The sequence below is a fragment of the Triticum aestivum genome, chromosome 6A (assembly GCF_018294505.1).
Source record: "Triticum aestivum cultivar Chinese Spring chromosome 6A, IWGSC CS RefSeq v2.1, whole genome shotgun sequence".
Classification (NCBI taxonomy): Eukaryota; Viridiplantae; Streptophyta; class Magnoliopsida; order Poales; family Poaceae; genus Triticum; species Triticum aestivum.
In genome coordinates, this window is record NC_057809.1 from 387545922 (window position 1) to 387571055 (window position 25134).

The following is a 25134-nucleotide window of genomic DNA, read 5'->3' on the forward strand; positions in this document are numbered from 1 at the left end:
TATCCGAGTGATTTGTTGCGCTCCAAGAAGCCTGCCACTGATTCTTCATTTTAGTCGTCCGGTGAAACCAAGCCGATTCATATTCACCCGACCGATCCTAGTGCTGCTCCTACTCATATTTCAACTTCACGCGACGGCAAATAGGAAGAAGCGCTCATCCAGTTCCTCCGTGAGAACTGGGACATATTTGCATGGAAGCCTTCTGACATGCCCGGTGTACCCAGGGTACTGGCTGAGCATCGTTTGTGAGTCGACCCGAAAGTAAAACCAGTCAAGGAACATCTTCGACGGTCCGCCGTACAGAAAAGAAAAGCAATTGGTGAGGAATGGCTCGGCTCCTGGCAGCTGAGTTCATCCGAGAAATTTACCACTCCGAGTGGCTCGCCAATGTTGTCATGGTCCCCAAGAAGGACGACTCACTTCGCATGTGCATTGACTTCAAGCATATCAACCGGGCCTTCCCAAAAGATCATTTTCATCTCCCCCACATCGACCAAATTGTCGACTCGACTGCGGGGTGTGAGTGATTGTCTTTTCTGGACGCCTATTTCGGGTATCATCAGATCCGATTGTATGGACCCGATGAGATAAAAACAGCTTTCATCACTCCATTCGGATGCTTCTGTTATGTCACCATGCCATTCGGCCTGAAGAATGCCAGAGCCACATTCATGAGGATGATTCAAAAGTGTCTTCTCACTCAAATCAGTCGGAATGTGGAAGCATACATGGATGACATTGTGGTCAAGTCACGTAAAGGTTCTGACCTGCTGGCTGACCTTGCTGAAACCTTTTCCAACCTCAGAAGGTATGATAGCAAGCTTAATCCATCAAAGTTCACATTCGGAGTTCCTGGCGGAAAGTTACTTGGTTTCCTCATTTCCGAACGAGGGATCGACGCAAACCCAGAGAAAGTTGGTTCCATACTCCGGATGAAGCGCTCTGTGCGTGTGCATGATGTCCAAAAGCTTACTGGTTGTTTGGCCACCTTGAGTCGATTCATATCTCGTCTCAGTGAAAAGGCCTTGCCTCTTTACCGACTGATGAAGAAATCTGACAAGTTCGAGTGGACAGATGAAGCTGACGCAGCATTTGCAGAGCTCAAAGCCCTGCTTTCCACCCAGCCTGTGCTTGCTGCCCCAATTAGCAAAGAGCCTTTACTGCTTTATATTGTAGCCATAGGGCAAGTTGTCAGTACGGTGCTCACGGTCGAGCGGGAAGAAGAAGGAAAATCTTATAAAGTTCAGCGCCCGGTATACTATGTTTCTGAAGTTCTAACTCCATCCAAGCAAAGATATCCACATTATCAGAAGCTTGTTTATGGGATTTACATGACCACGAAGAAGGTTGCACATTACTTCTCTGAATACTCCATTATAGTCGTCAGCGACGCACCATTGTGAGAGATCCTGAACAACAGAGATGCAACTGGTCGAGTGGCAAAGTGGGCGATTGAACTCCTTCCCTTGGACATCAAGTTTGAGGCAAAGAAACCTACAAAGTCCCAAGCAATAGCAGATTTCCTCGCCGAGTGGGTCAAACAGCAACTTCCGACTCAGATTCACTCGGAGCATTGGACCATGTTCTTTGATGGATCCAAGATGCTGAATGGTTCCGGTGCTGGGGTGGTATTGGTATCCCCCCGAGGTGATAAACTCAGCTATGTTCTCCAGATTCATTTTGACTCCACCAACAATGAAGCCGAAAATGAAGCACTTCTGTACGGGTTGCGTATGGCCATTTCACTCGGCGTCCGTCACCTCATGGTCTATGGCGACTCGGATTTAGTGGTCAATCAAGTGATGAAGGAGTGGGACGTCAGAAGCCCAGCTATGACTGGCTATTGTAATGCAGTGAGAAAGTTAGAGAAGAAGTTTGAGGGGTTAGAGCTCCATCACATACCCCGACTGAAAAATCAAGCAGCCGATGATCTGGCAAAGATAGGTTCCAAGAGGGAAGCCATTCCCAGCAATGTGTTCTTGGAACATATTCATACACCTTCAGTTCAAGAAGATCCTTTCACTGAAGATCCCCCACAACCAAAGAGTGCTACTGATCCGACTGAAGTCGAAGTTCTAGTCGTGGTCGACTTGATCATGGAGGTTTTGGTCATCACTCATGACTGGACAGTACCGTATATCGCGTACATTCTTAGAAAGGAACTCCCAGAGGATGAAGAAGAGGCTCGATAGATCGTCCGTCGATCCAAAGCCTTTAATGTGATAAGAGGACAGTTGTTCAGAGAAAGTGTGACTGGAGTCTGCCAGAAATGCATAACACCAGAAGAAGGTTGAGTGATCCTCAATGACATCCACTCGGGAACCTGTGGTCACAATGGGTCCTCTCAGACCATTGTGGCCAAAGCATACCGAGCGGTATTTTATTAGCCATGAGCAAATGAGATGGCAAACGAAATAGTCGACAAATGTGAAGGTTGCCAGTTTTACTCCAACATGTCTCACAAGCCTGCGTCAGCCCTGAAGACCATCCCACTCGTCTGGCCCTTTTCTATTTGGGGATTGGATATGGTTGGACCTCTGAGGACTGGTAGGAGCGGCTTCACTCATGTGCTCTTGGCAGTCGACAAGTTCACCAACTGGATTGAAGCAAAGCCTAACAAAAACCTTGAAGCCAGTACTGCTGTCAGCTTCATCAGAGAGTTAACATCCAAATATGGTGTTCCGCACAGCATCACCACTGACAACGGGTCAAACTTCGATTCTGGTGAGTTCAGAGCCTTCTGTGCTTCCCAAGGTACTCGACTTGACTATGCTTCAGTCGCCCACCCCCAGTCGAATTGACAAGCTGAAAGAGCAAATGGATTGATTCTCAAAGGACTGAAACCCCGACTGATGCGAGATCTCAAGCACGCAGCAGGCGCCTGGGTCAATGAACTTCCATCAGTGCTTTGGGGATTGAGGACAACTCCCAATCGGTCGACTGGCCGAACTCCATTCTTCTTGGTCTATGGAGCTAAGGCTGTACTTTCGAGTGACTTGCTCCACAATGCACCCCGAGTCGAGTTTTTTTCGAAAGATGAAGCAGAACAGGGACGACAAGATGTAGTTGATCTCCTGGAAGAGGAGAGAGAGCTGGCCTTAATCCGGTCGACCATCTATCAGCAAGACCTGCGTCGATTCCACGCCAGAAATGTGAGGGGTCGAGCATTTCAAGAGGGAGACTTGGTTCTTCGAGTGGATCAACAGAAACCACACAAGCTTGCTCCTGCTTGGGAAGGCCCCTTCATCGTCACCAGAGTGCTCCACAATGGAGCATACCACCTTTACAACATCGAGCACAAGAAATACGAGCCACGCGCTTGGAATGCGGAGCTGCTCTGCCCCTTTTACAGTTAAGCATTCAGACTGTTGAGATGTAATAAGAAATACATTCTAGTTTGATTATCAAAGACACAGTTTTACAGTCTCCTAAATGATTGTTGTTTCCTTTTTGTATGCTTCAAATCCCCCAGTGGCCAGGTGCCTTCGATGCAAATCCGTTTTGCCTAAGTTTGAAAAAAAATCTTGTCAAGTGAAGAGCAAGCCTCTCACTCGGAGGCTTAGCTGCAAATCCGTTTCGCCTAAGTTTGAAAAATCCTACCAAGTGGTGAGCAAGACTCCCACTCGGGGGCTTAGCTACGAATCCGTTTTGCCTAAGTTTGAAAAATCCTACCGAGTGGAGAGCAAGCCTCCCACTCAGAGGCTTAGCTGCAGTCCAGTACTCGCCTAAGTTTGAAAAATCCTACCGAGTGGCGAGCAAGCCTCACACTCGGGGGCTTAGCCACAGTCCAGTACTTGCCTAAGTTTGAAAAATCCTACCGAGTGGTGAGCAATCCTCCCACTCGGGGGCTTAGCTGCAGTCCAGTACTCGCCTAAGTTTGAAAAATCCTACCGAGTGGTGAGAAATCCTCCCACTCGGGGGCTTAGCTGTAGTCCAGTACTCGCCTAAGTTTGAAAAATCCTACCGAGTGGTGAGCAAGCCTCCCACTCGGGGGCTTAGCTGCAGTCCAGTACTCGCCTAAGTTTGAAAAATCCTACCGAGTGGGGAGCAATCCTCCCACTCGGGGGCTTAGCTGCAGTCCAGTACTTGCCTAAGTTTGAAAAATCCTACCGAGTGGTGAGCAATCCTCCCACTCGGGGCTTAGCTGCAGTCCAGTACTCGCCTAAGTTTGAAAAATCCTACCGAGTGGTGAGCAACCCTCCCACTCGGGGGCTTAGCTGCAGTCCAGTACTTGCCTAAGTTTTAAAAATCCTACCGAGTGGTGAGCAACCCTCCCACTCGGGGGCTTAGCTGCAGTCCAATACTTGCCTAAGTTTGAAAAATCCTACCGGGTGGTGAGCAACCCTCCCACTCGGGGGCTTAGCTGTAGTCCAGTACTCGCCTAAGTTTTAAAAATCCTACCGAGTGGTGAGCAACCCTCCCACTCGGGAGCTTAGCTGCAGTCCAGTACTCGCCTAAGTTTGAAAAATCCTACCAAGTGGTGAGCAAGCCTCCCACTCGGGGGCTTAGCTACGAATCCGTTTCGCCTAAGTTTGAAAAATCCTACCGAGTGGAGAGCAAGCCTCCCATTCGGAGGCTTAGCTGCAGTCCAGTACTCGCCTAAGTTTGAAAAATCCTACTGAGTGGAGAGCAAGCCTCCCACTCGGAGGCTTAGCGGCAGTCCAGTACTCGCCTAAGTTTGAAAAATCCTACCGAGTGGCGAGCAAGCCTCACACTCGGGGGCTTAGCTGCAGGCCAGTACTTGCCTAAGTTTGAAAAATCCTACCGAGTGGTGAGAAATCCTCCCACTCGGGGGCTTAGCTGCAGTCCAGTACTCGCCTAAGTTTGAAAAATCCTACCGAGTGGTGAGCAATCCTCCCACTCGGGGGCTTAGCTGTAGTCCAGTACTCGCCTAAGTTTGAAAAATCCTACCGAGTGGTGAGCAAGCCTCCCACTCGGGGGCTTAGCTGCAGTCCAGTACTCGCCTAAGTTTGAAAAATCCTACCGAGTGGGGAGCAATCCTCCCACTCGAGGGCTTAGCTGCAGTCCAGTACTTGCCTAAGTTTGAAAAATCCTACCGAGTGGTGAGCAATCCTCCCACTCGGGGCTTAGCTGCAGTCTAGTACTCGCCTAACTTTGAAAAATCCTACCGAGTGGTGAGCAACCCTCCCACTCGGGGGCTTAGCTGCAGTCCAGTACTCGCCTAAGTTTTAAAAATCCTACCGAGTGGTGAGCAACGCTCCCACTCAGGGGCTTAGCTGCAGTCCAGTACTTGCCTAAGTTTGAAAAATCCTACCGGGTGGTGAGCAACCCTCCCACTCGGGGGCTTAGCTGTAGTCCAGTACTCGCCTAAGTTTTAAAAATCCTACCGAGTGGTGAGCAACCCTCCCACTCGGGGGCTTAGCTGCAGTCTAGTACTCGCCTAAGTTTGAAAAATCCTACCGAGTGGTGAGCAACCCTCCCACTGGGAGGCTTAGTTGCAGTCCAGTACTCGCCTTAGTTTGAAACACATCCCTATCTGCAAGGACGACGAGGTGCAGGTCGACTGCAACCTTCTCCTTGGAGCTACGTCACAAGTACAATGTACGCTCCATCCCTATCCGCAAGGACGACGAGGTGCAGGTCGACTGCAACCTTCTCCTCGGAGCTACATCATAAGTACAGCGTAAACTCCATCCCTATTCGCAAGGACGACGAGGTGCGGGTCGACTACAACCTTCTCCTCGTAGCTACGTCACAAGTACAACGTACGCTCCATCCCTATCCGCAAGGATGGCGAGGTGTAGGCCGACTGCAACCTTCTCCTCGGAGCTACGCCACAAGTATAACGTATGCTCCATCCCTATCCGCAAGGTCGACGAGATGTAGGACGACTGAAATCTCCTCCTCAGAGCTGCATCTCAAGTACAAAGGTTATTCCGAGTGAAGGACAAGTTCTTGTCGACAGCAAACACAAGCATATTTGGAGATAAACCAAATTCAGATAAATCCTAAGGTTCCGAACCGCGGATTAAAGTACTCGGGCATCAAGCCTGAAGGAGTTTAACGGTTACAAAATCACTCGGCATTCCGAGGCAAATTTAAGGCGAGGCATAAAAGTTTGTTCACTCCACGGGAGGAGGGCTAGCAGGTTCGGCGAATTCGTCCAGGTCGATTCCGTCGGCAATCCGAGTGGCAGCAGCAATGAAGGTCTCCATGAAAGATTGGAAGTCGTGCTTCTTGGTATTGGCAACCTTGATCGCTGCCATCTTCTCTTCTCAAGCTTCCTTGCAGTGGACACAAACCAAGGACAGAGCCACATCAGCGCCGCACCGGGCAGAAGAATTCTTCCATTCTTGCACTCGACCGGGAACCTCATTAAGCCGAGTCATCAGAGACTCGAGGTCATTCTGGAGTGTCGCCCTTGGCCAGAGAGCTGTGTCGATCCGCGACATTGCGACTTTCAGTCGAGCAAGATAGTCGACAACACCAGCAACGCGAGATTCCAGTCGGAGTACGTTCATGGCAGCTTCGTCTTTCACTGGAGAGTGGATGGGGTCCAAGCTTGTCTCAACTCGCCCAGTCTCTTCCTCAAAGTTCTGGCAAAATTCTGCACGCACAATTCAAAGATGAGTCGGTGGTTGTATGTCGAGTCGACAGTAACAAGTCAATCGGGTCAAAGAAAATACCTTCAAGCATGACGAACAGCTTCTTGGCAAGACTTCCCAGATAATTCTCAAGATCGTCCCTCTTGCGAGTAATGCCTTCCATCTTCTCGTTTAGATTGTTCTTATCCTTCTTCACGTCGAGTCGCTTCCTTATTGGCTTTGTCAAGGGCAGTTTTCAGCTTGGCGTTTTCTTTCTCCAGTTTGCCGACTGAAGCTAACTTCTGTTCAGCGAGTGCAGTTTTCTCATCAGCTGCTTTCTGTGCGGCAACAAGATCTTGGTCCTTTTTCGCCAGAGCTTGGTTCAGTTTCTCTCAAAGAAACATCACTCGGTTCAGAAAAAGCAAAATAAAATCCGGTTCAGAGACAAATCAGTCGACAAGTTTTTCTTTCCATCGGCTTCATCCTTGGCTTTCTGCAGATTTGTCTTGGCCAGCTCCAGATCGAGGTTGAGTTGAATCTGCTTCTTCTCCAGGTCAGCAAAACAAGCTCCAAGTTCACAAGATTTCTGTAATCAAAGGACAGTCAATCGACAGATGGAAAGACCGGTTACTTCAGAGCAATGGTCTAATAAATTCAGCAAGTTCTAAGACTATTGCCGAATCAAACATCCAACAATAGTCTCAAGGACTACACCGAGTGGGTTCACTTAGCATGCCCCCACTGGTCCAGTTTCCACTCGACGTGGTTTGTCCAGGGCGAGTGTAAAAAAAGAGACAAGTTGTTCTTAGACCGTAGTCGACTGCCCGCAGTCGACCACGGTCTCAGGGACTACACCCAGTGGGTGCACTTAGTGTGCCCCCACTGGTTCAGGTTCCACTCGACACGGTTCGTCCGGGCTGAGTGCAAAATTTAGCTTCTCAGACCACAGTCGACTACCCGCAGTCAACTATGGTCTCGGGGACTACACCCAGTGGGTGCACTCAGCGTGCCCCCACTAGTTCAAAGATCCAATCGAAACAACCTAGTCTACTCAAGATATAAGTTTGCTTAGTCGCAAATCAAAACACCCAATGGGTGTACGAATGCGAAACGCAGGCAGATGAAAAGGTTCTTCAAAGAAAGTTTTCAGGTAGCATATCCTAACAGAACAAGCGACAAGCTAAAGAGTCAGTTGGTGATCAACCAACCTGGACGTTGCTCTGAAGGCTAAGCTGGCATCGTAAGCCGCTTGCCTGGCTTCCCGGACCACCTTCATCTGCTCCATCATGATACCCGCCTGGCGTATGGCTTCCTTGGCAGCACCCACTTGGTCCTCTGGGACGTGATGTGCAGTAAAGAGCGAAGATGGATCGGCTGGAGTCTGAGCAGTCGACGTTGAAGGCTGAGCACTCGTCAGTGGTACGATGAAAGTTATAGAAGTCCGAGTGGCATTGCCACCTTCCTGGATCGCCGTTTCAGTCGCCGATGCAGACTGATGTGTCTTTCCAGCTGACGCCTTCCTGTTTCTTCTCCCCTGGGAACTCAGTGGCACGTCTTCGTCATCATCTAGAAGATCAATGACATGGGGAGGAGCTGCAAAAATAATTAATTGCCAGAAATTCAATCGACCAACAAAACAACCGAGTAAATAAGGACAAGATTACGAGAATCATACCTGGATTTGAGGTGACTGCATCTTCCATTTCTTCATCTTCATTCTTGTATGCGGAAGTCTCGGAGGTAGTAGTACTGCAAATTTCAAGATCCAGTCGGCCATATCTATAACAGTGAGTCAACCAAGACCCAGTTCATACTAAACAAAGAATTCAAGTCCAACTATTACCCAGAAACAGTGGGAACGGTCACTTTGATCTTGGGAAAGGCTTTCTGCGGTTTTGACGGCGTAGCTTTCGGTTGCTTAGGTGCCTTCTCAGTCGACGCTGGAGAAGACGTCCGAGGGCGCTATGACGACTACCCGGTTTGCGCGGTTGCTTTGTCGCGGATGCTTGCCGGATCATGAGTGTGCTTGGATCACCTTTCCCTACGGGGAGGTGAGTCGACCTCTTCTTCATCACTCGGGTCATCGCTCTCCTCGTCCTCCTCTCCGTTAGAATGCCACTCACCGCTCTCGCCTCCACTCACCTCCCCCTCTGGATCCTGCTCCTGCTCCCTGTTGGGCATTGAGTACATCTCAGTAAAGACCTAAAAGACATCAAGTGAAACAAAATCAGTCGGTTGACTACAAGCAGTTACATGATAAATCAATAAAACACTCGACAATTCGGAGTTGGACCTTGTCTATTTCGTACAAGTTGTCGAGTGGAGGGACTCTCCTGGACCCCCTGGGGTTATCTTTGTTGCTAGTAATACCCCTCAACCACTTCTCCACCGTATCCTCCTAGACTTCTTCTGGGTGGATCCGAGTGGAATCATCAATGCCCGAATGCATCCACATCGGATGGTCATGAGCTTGAAGCGGCTGAATGCAGCGTCTGAGGAAGACCTCCAAGAGATCCATGGCGGTCACGCCATCACGGACGAGCTGGACCACTCGCTCTACCAGCACCTTCACCTCTGCTTTCTCCTCCGGGGTCACTTTCAAAGCGGAGGGCTTCTCTACTCGAGCCATGGAAAAGGGGGGAAGTCCAGTCGACTGACCTGGAGTCAGCTGGTCTTTGCAGTAGAACCAGGTCGACTGCCACCCTCGGACTGACTCAGGAAGGATCATGGCTGGGAAAGAGCTTTTGCCCCTCATATGAATCCCAAGACCCCCACACATCTGGATCACTTGTGTCCTTTCATCACTCGGATTGGCCTTCTTGACCGACTGAGAGCGACACGTGAAAATGTGCTTGAAGAGGCCCTAGTGTGGTCGACAACCCAAGAAATTCTCGCACATAGACACGAAGGCAGCAAGGTACACGATGGTGTTGGGGGCAAAATGGTGGAGTTGTGCTCCAAAAAAGTTCAAGAAAGTTCGAAAGAAAGGATGAGGAGGCAGAGAAAATCCACGATCGACATGGGTGGCGAGGAGAACGCACTCACCCTCCTGCGGCTGCGGCTCGGTCTCGCCCTCCGGGAGCCGCGCGGATCCGTGGGGGATCAGTCCCCCCTTGGCCAAATCGTTGAGGTCATCCTGATGGATCGTCGACCGAATCCAGTCGCCCTGGATCCAGTCACGCGGCAGGCCAGACCTCGACGAGGATCCGCCCCGACTGGACTTCTTCCCCTTCGCCTTCGCCATCGCCTTCTTCACGCGCTCCAAAGCCACCGTCTTCTCCTTCCCCATTCTTGCGAGCAGGGCTCGAATAGAGCAACGGCGCTGAGAGCAGAGGTGGCTGTGGCAGAGAAAATTGAGGAGGAAGAAGAGGAATGGGAACGCACAGTGCGAAAACCCCAGGCCAGTGCCTTATATGAGATCTTTTCCGAGTGGCTGACGCGTGGGTCCAGGCGATCCTGTCAAATCCCGCAATAGCCGCATGCACGATACGTGGCAAAAAAGGCGACGTGAGAATCGAGGCGGCCCTACCTGATCCGTCCTGATTACCGTGGCCCCCTCCGCCTCGCGCGCTTCCCAAAATTCGAATCCTGGGAGATCCGCAAACAGCAGAGCAACCTGTCAGACTGAAGATTATTTCCTTACCAGCACTCAAAGCTTAACAATAAAAGTTCACTCGACAAAACCAGGAATGGATCAAGGCGACTAAAAAAGAAGTTGGAGTCATCGTGTTGATTCATTGAACCAGGCAAGACGCTTCCGAAGCGTAGAAATTGAGTCGGAAGAATTCTCAACTCCTTCTCCACTCGAACCCTGAACCATTCAGGGGGTAATGATGAAGCTATGTACCTAGGGTAGGGTCATAGGCCTGACCTATACACCCTCCCCTAGGACATCACCTTAAAGTCAGAAGTATTCAAAGGATAACAGCATCCACTCGAGCAGAAGCATTCCACTCGGAAAGTTTTAACAGAAACTACTCGACAGACAGAAAATCTAAAGTCACTCTGCACAGCAATGGTCGGGCGTTACTCATAGACTTAATGATCATTTATATCACTTTATTACAGACGTTACCTGTAACGCTCCTTCTTTATGTACATTGAATTCCTTGTAACGTGGGCTGGCTGGGGTCCTGGCGCACTCTATATAAGCCAACCCCTCCACTGGCACAAGGGTTCGCACCCCCTGTAACACACACACACGCATAATCCAGTCGACCGCCTCCGGGCACCGAGAAGTAGGGCTATTACTTCCTTCGTGAAGGGCCTGAACTCGTAAAACTCGTGTGTACAACTTCGCCATAGCTAAGATCTTGCCTCCTCATACCTACCCCCCATTCTACTATCAGCCTTAGATCCAGGACAGGGGGCGCGGCTTGGGAGGGACTGCAAGTAGGATTCCTCCTACTTGGGCGCCTCCTATGGCTGCTCCTCCCTCCCTCCCACCTATATATATGTGGGAGGGGGTGCCTAGCACACACCAGATCAACTGTTAGCCGTGTGCGGTGCCCCCCCCTCCACCGTTTACACCCCCCGTCATATTTTTGTAGTGCTTAGGCGAAGCCCTACGGAGATCACTTCACCATCACCGTCACCACACCGTCGTGCTGACGGACTCATCTACTACCTCGACATCTTGTCGGATCAAGAAGGCGAGGAATGTCACCGAGCTGAACGTGTGTTGAATGCGGAGGTGACGTGCGTTCGGTACTAGATCGGTTGGATCGCGAAGAAGTTCGACTACATCAACCGCGTTGTGAAACGCTTCTGCTTACGGTCTACAAGGGTACGTAGACACAGTCTCCCCTCTCGTTGCTATGCATCTCCTTGATAGATCTTGCATGTGCGTAGAATTTTTTTTGTTTTCCATGCAACGTTTCCCACCAGAACTAATAGAAGATGTGCTTTTAACACGCATAAGTACTGACCAACCTTACTGACCCCCTAGATGGTAGGACAGGCCAACACAAGAAGACTTCCGCACCCATATGGCACCATGCCATCATGGAAAATACCCTGTCGACTACCTAGACCATCATGACATTCAACGTCACATCAAGGAAAATTGGGCGCCTCCTCGGTCCATTTACGGATCAAGAGGACGCGGTGAGTTGTCACAATGGTAGAATAATTCTTGAAATTACTAGCATTGCATCCTTGCATCATGTCTAAATTCTAAAAGTTGAACAGAGGAAAATTGAAAGCCTAAAAAATGTAATTAAAAGAATGGCAAAGAACCCTAAAAATTGCATTCAATGAACCCAAAATGCTCTTCATTGATGTTTGATATTTTTGGCAATGGTCTTGATCCAAACCAAAAATAATGAACATTTTTTAAGAATAATTTTGGGCACTAACACTAGTAGAAAAAGGGTCTTCTGTCCCAGTTGGTAAGGGCCTTTTGTCCCAGTTTTTGAACCGGGACTAAAGGGTCATTACTAATGACCTGGCCCTTTAGTCCCAGTTCAAACAGGAACTGGGACAGATGGGCCTCCACGTGGCCGGTGCGCCGAGCCCAGGCAGGAGGGCCTTTGGTCCCGGTTGGTGGAACCAACCGGGACCAATAGGCATCCACGCGTTAGCATTTCAGGGGCTGAGGTTTTGTTTTTTGCCTTTGGTCCCGGTTGGTGGCACCAACCGGGACCAATAGGCATCCACGTGTCAGCATTTCAGGGGCTGAGGTTTTTGTTTTTTTTTAAGGGGGGGGTTCAGGGTTTTGGGAGGTTAATTTAGGTGTTTCATATATTGTGTTAGCTAGCTAATTAATAGAGAGAAGTGTCCTCTCTTATGTTCGTGCTTGGTCGACGCTACGTACTATATACGTATAGAGAGGACTAGACACGCTAGCTAGCTAGTAAGCAAACGAAGGAAACAGAAGATCGTCATGAACATATATGCATACAGAGAGAAGTGATATCGACCACCTCTCCTTCTCCGAGAGATTGGTCGAACAACAAGTTCTCGTATATCTATCCGACACTACCGGCTACATATACACAATAATTATCTCTTACAATATAATCTCCTAATTATATACGAACACATGATCCACATAGTATTCCCCGTCTTCAGCGATCACGTGGTCAAGGAAGAATGCCGCCAATTCCTCTTGAATTGCTCGCATACGAGCTGGTGCTATGAGTTCATCCCGCATCCGAAAGATCTAATTTGAAGAAGGGGGTCAATACATATATATATATATATATATATATATGAATAAATGAAACTCAACACAAATGATGGTAATAAAATAAAATTGTGAATATTATTGCTTACGCACTTCATATTGTTTGTCAGAGTACCCTCGTTCACAGGCCGTGTGGCGGATGGACTCGCAAACGTAGTATCCACAGTAATCATTTCCTTGTTCCTGCCACAACCACTTTACAAGAAATAGAGGTCAATCAAACTGATAAGCAAGCATGCCAAATGGTATTGATGAAACTAGCGCTTGAATCACTAGGAGATGTGCGGAACATGTTACTATGGTACTTACTTTCAGGTGTCTAAATTGCAGCTTCTTCAGCAGTCCCGGAGCTTTTTTGCTGAATTTTCTCCAAACCCTACCAGACAAATAAAACAATTACTTGATATCAGGAAATAAACAAAGTTGTTGATATGGTGGATAATGATCGATTTAACTTACTTCTTGAGCATTTGAGTCATGTCCGCATAGTCCTGGGGATCTTTTCGTCTCGAGTCTAAGACGGTTAATAGTCCCTGCTCAAGCTTAATCTCTAGGAGAATATAGTGGAACCTGTGCACGCATGCATAACTCATCAATTACATTACTATAACCTGGACTAATAAGGGAAACCGAATATGCACAAGACAGTAACACTCACTTGAAGTTGTAAGGAAAGAGTATTATATCTTTGTTTTCATTTATTACCAACGATCGTAGCAAGTTGGCCTCGGTATCGTCGGCACGATATTTAACCTCAGTTGCATCTACGAGATTTGTGTTAATGAACCCAATATCACCGATTTGTCTTCTCTTCAATTCGGAGATCTTCAATCTGCATAATATAGTGAGGATAATTATAAATACATGCAATGAAAGAGCTGACCTATATAGAGAGACTTAATGACAGAAGTAGTACTGCTTACAGACAGTAGCAAGTGACCGTTGCTTTATCGAGGGCCTTTTGATTGAAAAACTGGAAGAACTCCTCAAATGGAACATTCAACAGTTCAATTCCAACGAGGTCATGCTCCTCTCTAACTCTCAGCGTCAAAGTATTCCTCCCCCCAGACTCTCTGCAGGTTTTCATGTACCAATCATGGAATCTTCGCATCATCGTTGTTAGAGATCTTTCATCTTTGACGAGAGGCTTCCTGTACTCGTATTTGTGTTCCTCCACCTCCAAGAACTCATAATGTACATCGTCGGGCAGGTAATCTCCAAGATTGCTATAACCGGGCACCATCCTCGGATCATTAGTAGGCACCTTGAGCGGGGGGCACGATTGGTTCGCTTGTTCGCCGAGCTGGGGAATTTTTTTCCCAGCTCGTCGTTCTTTTAACCTTTGGTCACTGACAGTACTTCCCGATCGCTCCGCTTCGACAAATGACTTTTTGATAATGCCCTCATAGTTGCCTTTCGGCAGAGACTTTGCTGGTTTTTTCAGGGCAGCCAGAGTGCGCTTCGCTTTCACCGGATCTACCTTCTCCTCCGGAGGTGGATGATTCCTTGATTTCACCCTTCAAAGAAGTTCCTCACTTATTCTCACGCGATCTCGGCATTCTCCTCCGGGGTCCTCTTGTATGGTAACTTCTCTGGAGTCTTCAGAGAAGGACCGAATCTGTATTGCCTCCCGCCTCTGGCTGTACTGCTAGACGCCAGCAGAGCAGACGGAGCGGCTGCGGCTGTGTTCTTTCCTTGCTTACGAGGAGGAGGAGAAGGACTACGACGCGCCGGAGCAGCCGGAGCGGGGGCGGGTCTCTTCCGCCCTTGCTGACGAGGCGGAGAAGGAGGAGGCTGGCTGCTCGGGCGCGCCGGCGCAGGCGGAGAAGGAGGCGGAGTGCCGCCACGTGCCAAAGAAGGAGGCCGAGTGCCCTGATCGTCACTCGCCGGCGGAGGAGGCGGCGGAGGAGGCGGAGTGCCCTGACTCGTCGGAGGAGGAGGAGGAGGCGGAGGCGTCCAGTTCGGAAGGTTGATGAGCTCCTTCCGCCATAGGCATGGAGTCTTCAGAGCAGAACCCAGCCGAGTCTCCCCTTCACTGGTAGGGTGGTCCAGCTGGAGGTCCTCAAATACCTCCGTTATTTCATCCACCATCACCCTAGCATATCCTTCTGGAATCGATCGCCAGTGAAAAGTTGCGCCGGGTTCAGTAGGAAAAATAGAGCCAACAGCCGCCTTGACCTTCAAATTCATCCATTGCGTCATAAGGTGGCAATTTTGAGACTCCATGATAGCATCCAGGGATAGCTGGCAAAAGCCGTCAAGACATGCTCCGGCTGAAACAGCTCGGTGGAAGCCACGCTGCTTCTCCGCTGAGATGGCGGGGTAGCTTCGGGGGAAGCTACGGCAGTTCGTTTGGTGCGATTTGCTTCTCGTTCCTCTATCGCTTGTACCCTTGCGTGCAGCGCCTGCATTTGGGTCTGCTGCACTTTTTTCCTCCTCTCTTGGCATTTGTAATTGCCTGCGTCTGGAAAACCAGCCCTCCACGGAATGGAGCCTGGCGTGCCTCGTGTCCGTCCAGGGTGCTCGGGATTCCTGAGGGCCATTGTGAGCTCGTCGTTCTCTTTGTCTGGAACGAACATCCCTTGCTGCACTGCATCGATATAGTGCTTTAGCTTCTTGACTGGTATGTTCATTTGCTCGTCCATCCAAATGCATTTCCCTTATACAGGGTCCACGTTTCCGCCAGCCCCGAAGAACCAAGTCCGGCAATGGTCTGGCCAGTTCATTGTCTCTCGTTCGATCCCTTTATCAAGCAGATCATTCTCAGCCTTGGCCCACTTAGGCTGGGCTTTGAGGTAGACACCTGACCCCGTGCGATGGTGAAGCTTCTTCTTTGCAGGATTTTTCTTTTTTGTCACCGACATCTTCTTACTCCTTTCCGATGTCTTGTAGGCCACTAATGTGGGCCAGTGATCTCTGATCTTCTCATATCTGCCGATGAATTCTGGTGTCTCTTCGTTGTCGACAAACGTTTTCAGCTCTTTCTTCCACCTCCTGAATAGCTCTGCCATCTTCTTAAGAGCATGAGACTTGATTAATTGCTCTTTAACTGGCTTCTCCGGATCCTCCTCTGGCGGTAGGGTGAAATTTGCCTTCAGCTCAGTCCAAAGATCATCTTTCTGCATATCATTGACATAAGACACCTCAGGGTCTTCGTTCTTAGGCTTACACCATTGCTGGATGCTGATCAGGATCTTGTCCCTAACAAGAACCCCGAACTGAGCAGAAAATGCTTCCTTTGTCCGGATGGGTTCAATCGGCATGCCATCGCGCGCGATTTCTGTGATCTCAAACCTTTCATCCGAGCGCAACTTTTTCTTCGGGCCTCGTCTCTTTACCGAAGTTGTGCTCGATCCGGAGGGCTAGAAAAAAGAAGAATTAGACGAGAGTTAATTAATATGTGTACATACCAAAACAATGAATGCATCAATTAGCTAGTCATCACAGGCTTAACTAATATATTTACCTGGCCGGACTCTGTTCGGTCACCGGAGCCGTCACCACGGGCTCCTTCTTGCACCAGCATTGGGTCACCGGAGCCATCATAATCATGTGTTTCCTCCTCCATTCTTCGATCACCGTAGCCTGCTTCTTATTCACCCTATTCTGCTTCCAGACCATCATTGTCGTTAAGATATGACATGACATCACCTCCGGCTAAGATTATGTCCCCCAACACCTGTTCTTGTTCCTCGTCTCGTCCGAACTCCATTGTTTCTGCAAATATTACAACATGGCAATTATTACACAAACATGACAGCATGTGGATATATTAGTGGCAAACGTAGACCTAGCTTATTCCAGGATGGGGGTGGCCTCGGCAACGCTTCAAGGATAGGGGCGCGGCGGGAGGGGGTAGGAGACCGACATCATTTTTTTCTAGGGTTTGGGTGTCCTCGAGAGTTTTGGTCGAGCGAGAGGGCCGGGGGGTGCTCCCGTGGTATAAGTTATCGGGGAGGGGGTAGGTCGAACCCCCCCCCCCTCGTGTTGAAGTTATCGGGAGTATATCGACAACGACATATCTGATAAAAAATAAGAAGACGAAGAAGAAATAAAAAGAGGAGAAGAAGATATTAATAGAGGAGAAGATCGAAGAAGAAAAAAGAAGAAAAAAAGAGGAGAAGAAGAAAGAAATAGAGGAGAAGAAGAGAAAATAGAATATTCTATTTTTTCTTCTTCTCCTCTATTCCTTTCTTCTTCTCCTCTTCTTTTCTTCTTTTTCTTCTTCTTATTTATTTCTCCTCTTCTTCCTCTCCTCTTCTTCTCCTTTCTTCCTCTTCTTATTTTCCTTTTTCCTCTCATTCTTTTTCTTCTTCTTCCTTTCCTAGCTAGATATATAAAACTTTTCTAAAAATGTAACTTTTGCATACATACATGGGAAAATAATATTATCGGGGAGGGGTAGGTCGAACCCCCCCCCTCGTGTTGAAGTTATCGGGACACGGGGTATATCGACAACGACATATCCGATAAAAAATAAGAAGACGAAGAAGAAATAAAAAGAGGAGAAGAAGATATTAATAGAGGAGAAGATCGAAGAAAAAAGAAGAAAAAAGAGGAGAAGAAGAAGAATAGAGGAGAAGAAGAGAAATAGAGAAATATTCTATTTTCTCTTCTTCTCCTCTATTCCTTTCTTCTTCTCCTCTTCTTTTTCTTCTTTTTCTTCTTCTTCTTATTTATTTCTCCTCTTCTTCCTCTCCTCTTCTTCTCCTTTCTTCCTCTTCTTATTTTCCTTTTTCCTCTCATTCTTTTTCTTCTTCTTCCTTTCCTAGCAATATATAAAACTTTTCTAAACATGTAACTTTTGCATGGAAAAAATGTTTTCTTCTCCAACAGAAAACACATATCATCTCATCTCATTTCATCCACATCCATGCATACATCATATATATGATCATCTATGAACAAAAAAACATCATATTCTATATAAAAATCATCATATATATGAACAAAAACAATTATGATAACAAGCATATACATCATCATATATAAGAAAAAAAACAAGCATATATATATATATCATCATATATATGAAAAAAACAAGCATATATACATGAAAAAAACAAGCATATATATAGGATAGGGAGGGCGCCGGCTGGACCAAGGAGATCGGGGCAGGGGCGCAGGGTTGGCGGCGAGGATGGCGATGGCAATGACGTCGACGGGGCAGGGGCGCGCGCTCGGGGCAGGGGGCGACGGCGACGAAGGGGGCGGGGCAGCGCGACGGCAATGACGGTGCGGGCCGGGGCGGCGCGCTTTGGGGCAGGGCCGTGGTGGCGCACGTCAGTTCAGGGGCGACGAGCGGTGACGGCATCGGGCGAGGGCACGGACCACGGCGAGGCGCGGGCCACGGCGACGATGGGCGACGGCGACGGCGGGGGCGGCGGGCGGCGACGAGGCAGCCTGGTGGCGTCGATGTCGTCGGCGTCGTCGGGGGCAACTACGAATGAGAAGTGAAAATTTCCTAAGTGTCATCTTATATAGCAAAGCCATTAGTTCCGGTCTATGGCACCAACCGGGACTAATGCCCCCCTTTAGTCCCGATTGGTGCCACCAACCGGGACCAAAGGCGAAGCGGAGGCCTTTGGTCCCAATTGATGGCACCAACCGGGACCACCAACCAGGACCAAAGGCCTTGTGCTGCCCCGCGTCAAAAGTTTAGTACCACCTCGCTAGCTGAGAGAGCTCGAGAGAGGTTTATAATCCCCGCTGCAGCTGCCCTCTCGAGCTCCTCTCAAATGCAGGCTTACGGGCCTAATTTTACACTATGCTGTCTATGGGCCTATTGGGCCTTCTACGGGCCTGAATCCTGGCCCAGCTTGGGTTTCAAGTCGTATTCAGGCCGTGGTGGCCCAATAGGTGGCATTTTTTTTCCAGTTTTTTTGTTTTGTTTTTTGCATTATTTATTTTCTTTTGTTTCTTGCTTTATTTTTTATTCTTTTTGCTTTTAGTTTTAGAAAAATTATAAACTTTCTGTTAGTGCCATCAGTTTTCAAATTTGAATAGTTAAAATTTGAATTCTTTGAAATTTATGTGAATCACAAGTTTGTGATAAACTTTCTAGAAAAATAGTTTTTTTTCCAGTTTTTTGTTTTGTTTTCTGCATTATTTACTTTCTTTTGTTTTTTGCTTTATTTTTAATTCTTTTGCTTTTAGGTCAACAAAATTATAAACTTTGTGTTAGTGCCATTAGTTTTCAAATTTGAATAGTTAAAATTTGAATTGTTTGAAATTTGTGTGAATCACAAGTTTGTGAATAACTTTACTACAAAAATAGTTTTTTCCCTGTTTTTTGTTTGGTTTTTTGCATTTTTTTTGTTTTTTGCTTTAATTTTTAATTCTTTTTTGCTTTTAGGTTAGCAAAATTATGAACTTTCTGTTAGTGCCATTAGTTTTAGAAAAATTATAAACTTTCTGTTAGTGCCATTAGTTTTCAAATTTTAATAGTTAAAATTTGAATTCTTTGAAATTTATGTGAATCACAAGTTTTGTGATAAACTTTACTAGAAAATAGTTTTTTCTAGTTTTTTGTTTTGTTTTCTGCATTATTTATTTTCTTTTGTTTTTTGCTTTATTTTTTAATTCTTTTTGCTTTTAGGTCAGCAAAATTATAAACTTTCTGTTAGTGCCATTAGTTTTCAAATTTGAATAGTTAAAATTTGAATTGTTTGAAATTTGTGTGAATCACAAGTTTGTGATTAACTTTACTATAAAAATAGTTTTTTCCTATTTTTTTTGTTTTTTGCATTATTTATTTTCTTTTATTTTTTGCTTTAATTTTTAATTCTTTTTGCTTTTAGGTTAGCAAAATTATAAACTTTCTGTTAGTGCCATTAGTTTTAGAAAAATTATAAACTTTCTGTTAGTGCCATTAGTTTTCAAATTTGAATAGTTAAAATTTGAATTCTTTGAAATTTGTGTGAATCACAAGTTTGTGATTAACATACTAAAAAATGAGAATAGATGAGCTTATTGAGAAAATTCAACCTAAATTCATAGTAAATTTCTATGAATTACAGAGAAATTCACTTTGAATTTAGGTTAAACTTTTCTTTATAAGGGCATCTATTTTCATTTTGAGAGGAGCTCAACAAGGCAGAGAGGGAAGGGCTTATAAACCGGTGTGAGCCCCCTTCGGTTGGCGAGGTGGGACTAAACTCTGCCTGCAACGAGGACCAACCCTTTAGTCCCGGTTTGTGGCACAAACCGGGACTAATGGTCATGGGCCAGGGGCGAGGAGGAGCATTGGTCCCGGTTGGTGCCACGAACCGGGACCAATGCCCCCTTTAGTCCTGGTTGGTGGCACCAACCGGGACCAAAGGCCTTGCGCTGCCCGCGGCCAAAAGTTTAGTCCCACCTCGCTAGTTGAGAGGGGCTCAGAGTGGTTTATAAGCCCCACTGCGGCTGCCCTCTCGAGCTCCTCTCAAATGCAGGCTTACGGGCCTAATCTCACACTATGCTGTCTGTGGGCCTATTGGGCCTTCTGCGGGCCTGAATCCTGACCCAGGTTGGGTTTCTAATCGTATTCAGGCCGTGGTGGCCCAATAGGTGGCAGTTTTTTTAATTTTTTTCTAGTTTTTTTGTTTTGTTTTTTGCATTATTTATTTTCTTTTGTTTCTTGCTTTATTTTTTTAATTCTTTTTGCCATTAGTTTTAGAAAAAATTATAAACTTTCTATTAGTGCCATTAGTTTTCAAATTTGAATAGTTAAAATTTGAATTCTTTGAAATTTGTGTGAATCACAAGTTTGTGATTAACTTTACTATAAAAATAGATTTTTTTTCCATTTTTTTGTTTTGTTTTTTGCATTATTTATTTTCTTTTGTTTTTTGTTTTTTAATTCTTTTTGCTTTTAGGTCAGCAAAATTATAAACTTTTTGTTAGTGCCATTAGTTTTAGAAAAATTATAAACTTTCTGTTAGTGCCATTAGTTCTCAAATTTGAATAGTTAAAATTTGAACTCTTTGAAATTTGTGTGAATCACAAGTTTGTGATTAACTTTACTATAAAAATAGTTTTTTCCAGTTTTTTTGTTTTGTTTTTTGCATTATTTATTTTCTTTTGTTTTTTTCTTTATTTTTTAATTCTTTTTGCTTTTAGGTCAAAAAAATTATAAACTTTCTGTTAGTGCCATTAGTTTTAGACAAAATTAAAAACTTTCTATTAGTGCCATTAGTTTTCGAATTTGAATAGTTAAAATTTGAATAATGGTATTACGAGGGCCGAACCATAAGACATTAAAGCATTTCAAATGAAGTCTGAAAAAGTTGAAAGTTGGCATGGTATCATAATTTCACCCACATAGCATGTGCATATACAAAACGGACAATGGTATCATACACTTTTGTTACAAAGTTGGCATGGTATCATCATAATAGTTGCGGGAGAAAGTCTTCACTTTTTCTTCGCTTGTGTCATTTGCTTATTGCGCCGTAACGATGGATAATCTTCATTGTTTATTAGGATGCTTGGGTCGGCCTTGACTTTGAAGGGAGGAATTTCATGAAACTTTTCATAATCTTCAGACATGTCTGTCTTGCCCTCCACTCCCACGATGTCCCTTTTTCCTGAAAGAACTATGTGGCGCTTTGGCTCATCGTATGATGTATTCGCTTCCTTATCTTTTCTTTTTCTCGGTTTGGTAGACATGTCCTTCACATAGATAACCTGTGCCACATCATTGGCTAGGACGAACGGTTCGTCTGCATACGCAAGATTGTTGAGATCCACTGTTGTCATTCCGTACTGTGGGTCTACCTGTACCCTACCTCCTGACAGATTAACCCATTTACACTTAAACAAAGGGACCTTAAAATCATGTCCGTAGTCAAGTTCCCATATGTCCACTATGTAACCATAATATGTGTCCTTTCCCCTCTCGGTTGCTGCATCAAAGCGGACACCGCTGTTTTGGTTGGTGCTCTTTTGATCTTGGGCGATTGTGTAAAATGTATTCCCATTTATCTCGTATCCTTTGTAAGTCAATAAAGTCAAAGATGGTCCTCTGGACAACAAGTACAGCTCATCACAAACAGTGTTGTCACCTTTGAGACGTGTTTCCAACCAACTGCTGAAAGTCCTGATGTGTTCACATGTAATCCAGTCGTCGCACTACTCCGGGTGTTTGGAGCGCAGACTGTTCTTGTGTTCATCGACATACGGGGTCACCAAGGTAGAGTTCTGTAGAACTGTGTAGTGCGCTTGAGACCAAGAATATCCATCCCTGCATATTATTGAGGCCCCTCCCAGCGTGCCTTTTCCAGTCAGTCTCCCCTCATACCGCGATTTAGGGAGACCTATCTTCTTTAGGCCAGGAATGAAGTCAACACAAAACCCAATGACATCCTCTGTTTGATGGCCCATGGAGATGCTTCCTTCTGACCTAGCGCGGTTACAGACATATTTCTTTAGGACTCCCATGAACCTCTCAAAGGGGAACATATTGTGTAGAAATACGGGCCCCAGAATGACAATCTCGTCGACTAGATGAACTAGGACGTGCGTCATGATATTGAAGAAGGATGGTGGGAACACCAGCTCGAAACTGACAAGACATTGCGCCACATCACTCCTTAGCCTTGCTACGGTTTCTGGATCGATCACCTTTTGAGATATTGCATTGAGGAATGCACATAGCTTCACAATGGCTAATCGGATGTTTTCCGGTAGAAGCCCCCTCAATGCAACCGGAAGCAATTGCGTCATAATCACGTAGCAGTCATGAGACTTTAGGTTCTGGAACTTTTTCTCTGGCATATTTATTATTCCCTTTATATTCGACGAGAAGCCAGTCGTGACCTTCATACTGAGCAGGCATTCAAAGAAGATTTCTTTCTCTTCTTTCGTAAGAGCGTAGCTGGCAGGACCTTTATACTGCTTCGGAGGCATGCCGTCTTTTTCGTGCAAACGTTGCAGGTCCTCCCGTGCCTCAGGTGTATCTTTTGTCTTCCCATACACGCCCAAGAACCCTAGCAGGTTCACGCAAAGGTTCTTCGTCACGTGCATCACGTCGATTGAAGAGCGGACCCCTAGGTCTTTCCAGTAGGGTAGGTCCCAAAATATAGATTTCTTCTTCCACATGGGTGCGTGTCCCTCAGCGTCATTCGGAACAGCTAGTCCGCCGGGACCCTTTCCAAAGATTACGTGTAAATCATTGACCATAGCAAGTACGTGATCACCGGTACGCATGGCGGGCTTCTTCCGGTGATCTGCCTCGCCTTTGAAATGCTTGCCTTTCTTTCGACATTGATGGTTGGTCGGAAGAAATCGACGATGGCCCAGGTACACATTCTTCCTGCATTTGTCCAGGTATATACTTTCAGTTTCTTCTAAACAGTGCGTGCATGCGTGGTATCCCTTGTTTGTCTGTCCTGAAAGGTTACTGAGAGCGGGCCAATCGTTGATGGTTACAAACAGCAACGCGTGCAGGTTAAATTCCTCCTGTTTGTGCTCATCCCACGTACGTACACCGTTTCCATTCCACAGCTGTAAAAGTTCTTCAACTAATGGCCTTAGGAACACATCAATGTCGTTGCCGGGTTGCTTAGGGCCTTGGATGAGAATTGGCATCATAATGAACTTCCGCTTCATGCACATCCAAGGAGGAAGGTTATACATACATAGAGTCACGGGCCAGGTGCTGTGATTGCTGCTCTGCTCCCCGAAAGGATTAATGCCATCTGCGCTTAAACCAAACCATACGTTCCTTGGGTCACTTGCAAACTCATGCTAGTACTTTATCTCGATTTTTCTCCACTACGACCCGTCAGCGGGTGCTCTCAACTTCCCGTCTTTCTTACGGTCCTCACTGTGCCATCGCATCAACTTGGCATGCTTTCGTTTCTGAACAGACGTTTCAACCGTGGTATTATAGGAGCTTACCACATCACCTTCGCAGGAACCCTCTTCCTGGGGGGCTCACTGTCAACATCACCAGGGTCATCTCGTCTAATCTTATACCGCAATGCACCGCATACCGGGCATGCGTTCAGATCCTTGTACGCACCGCGGTAGAGGATGCAGTCATTAGGGCATGCATGTATCTTCTGCACCTCCAATCCTAGAGGGCATACGACCTTCTTTGCTGCGTATGTACTGTCGGGCAATTCGTTATCCTTTGGAAGCTTCTTCTTCAATATTTTCAGTAGCTTCTCAAATCCTTTGTCAGGCACAACATTCTCTGCCTTCCGCTGCAGCAATTCCAGTACGGTACCGAGCTTTGTGTTGCCATCTTCGCAATTGGGGTACACCCTTTTTTGTGATCCTCTAACATGCGATCGAACTTCAGCTTCTCCTTTTGACTTTCGCATTGCGTCCTTGCATCGACAATGACCCGGCGGAGATCATCATCATCGGGCACATCGTCTGGTTCCTCATGATCTTCAGCAGCTTCCCCCGTTGCAGCATCATTGGGCACATCGTCTGGTTCCTCTTGATCTTCAGCAGCTTCCCCCGTTGCAGCATCACCGTATTCAGGGGGCACATAGTTGTCATCGTCCTCTTCTTCTTCACCGTCTTCCATCATAACCCCTATTTCTCCGTGCCTCGTCCAAACATTATAGTGTGGCATGAAACCATTGTAAAGCAGGTGGGTGTGAAGGATTTTCCGGTCAGAGTAAGACTTCGTATTCCCACATTTAGGGCATGGACAACACATAAAACCATTCTGCTTGTTTGCCTCAGCCACTTCGAGAAAATCATGCACGCCCTTAATGTACTCGGAGGTGTGTCTGCCACCGTACATCCATTGCCGGTTCATCTACGTGCATTATATATAATTAAGTGTGTCAAAAACCATTACAGAACATCATGAATAGATAATTAAGTGACCAAATTAATAGAAGTTCATCATCACATTAAAACCAAAGTACATACATAGTTCTCATCTAACAACATATAGCTCTCCAGAGCATCTAATTAATTAAACCATACATTGAAACTATGTAAAACATTTCAATGCGAAAACAAATGCGATCATAATCGCAACCAAGGTAACAATTGATCCAACGGCATAATGATACCAAGCCTCGGTATAAATGGCATATTTTCTAATATTTCTCATCTTCAACCGCATTGCATCCATCTTGATCTTGTGATCATCGACGACATCCGCAACATGCAACTCCAATATCATCTTCTCCTCCTCAATTTTTTTATTTTTTCCTTCAAGTAATTGTTTTCTTCTTCAACTAAATTTAACCTCTCAACAATAGGGTCGGTTGGAATTTCTGGTTCAACTACCTCCTAGATAAAAAATCTATGTCACGTTGGTCGGCATAATTTTCATAAACAATAAATGAACCAAATAGTTATAAAAAGATAATATATACCACATATGAATCATAGCCAGGACGAGACGGGGGAGGATACCAAAAGCATCGCACTATATAATAACAAGCAATA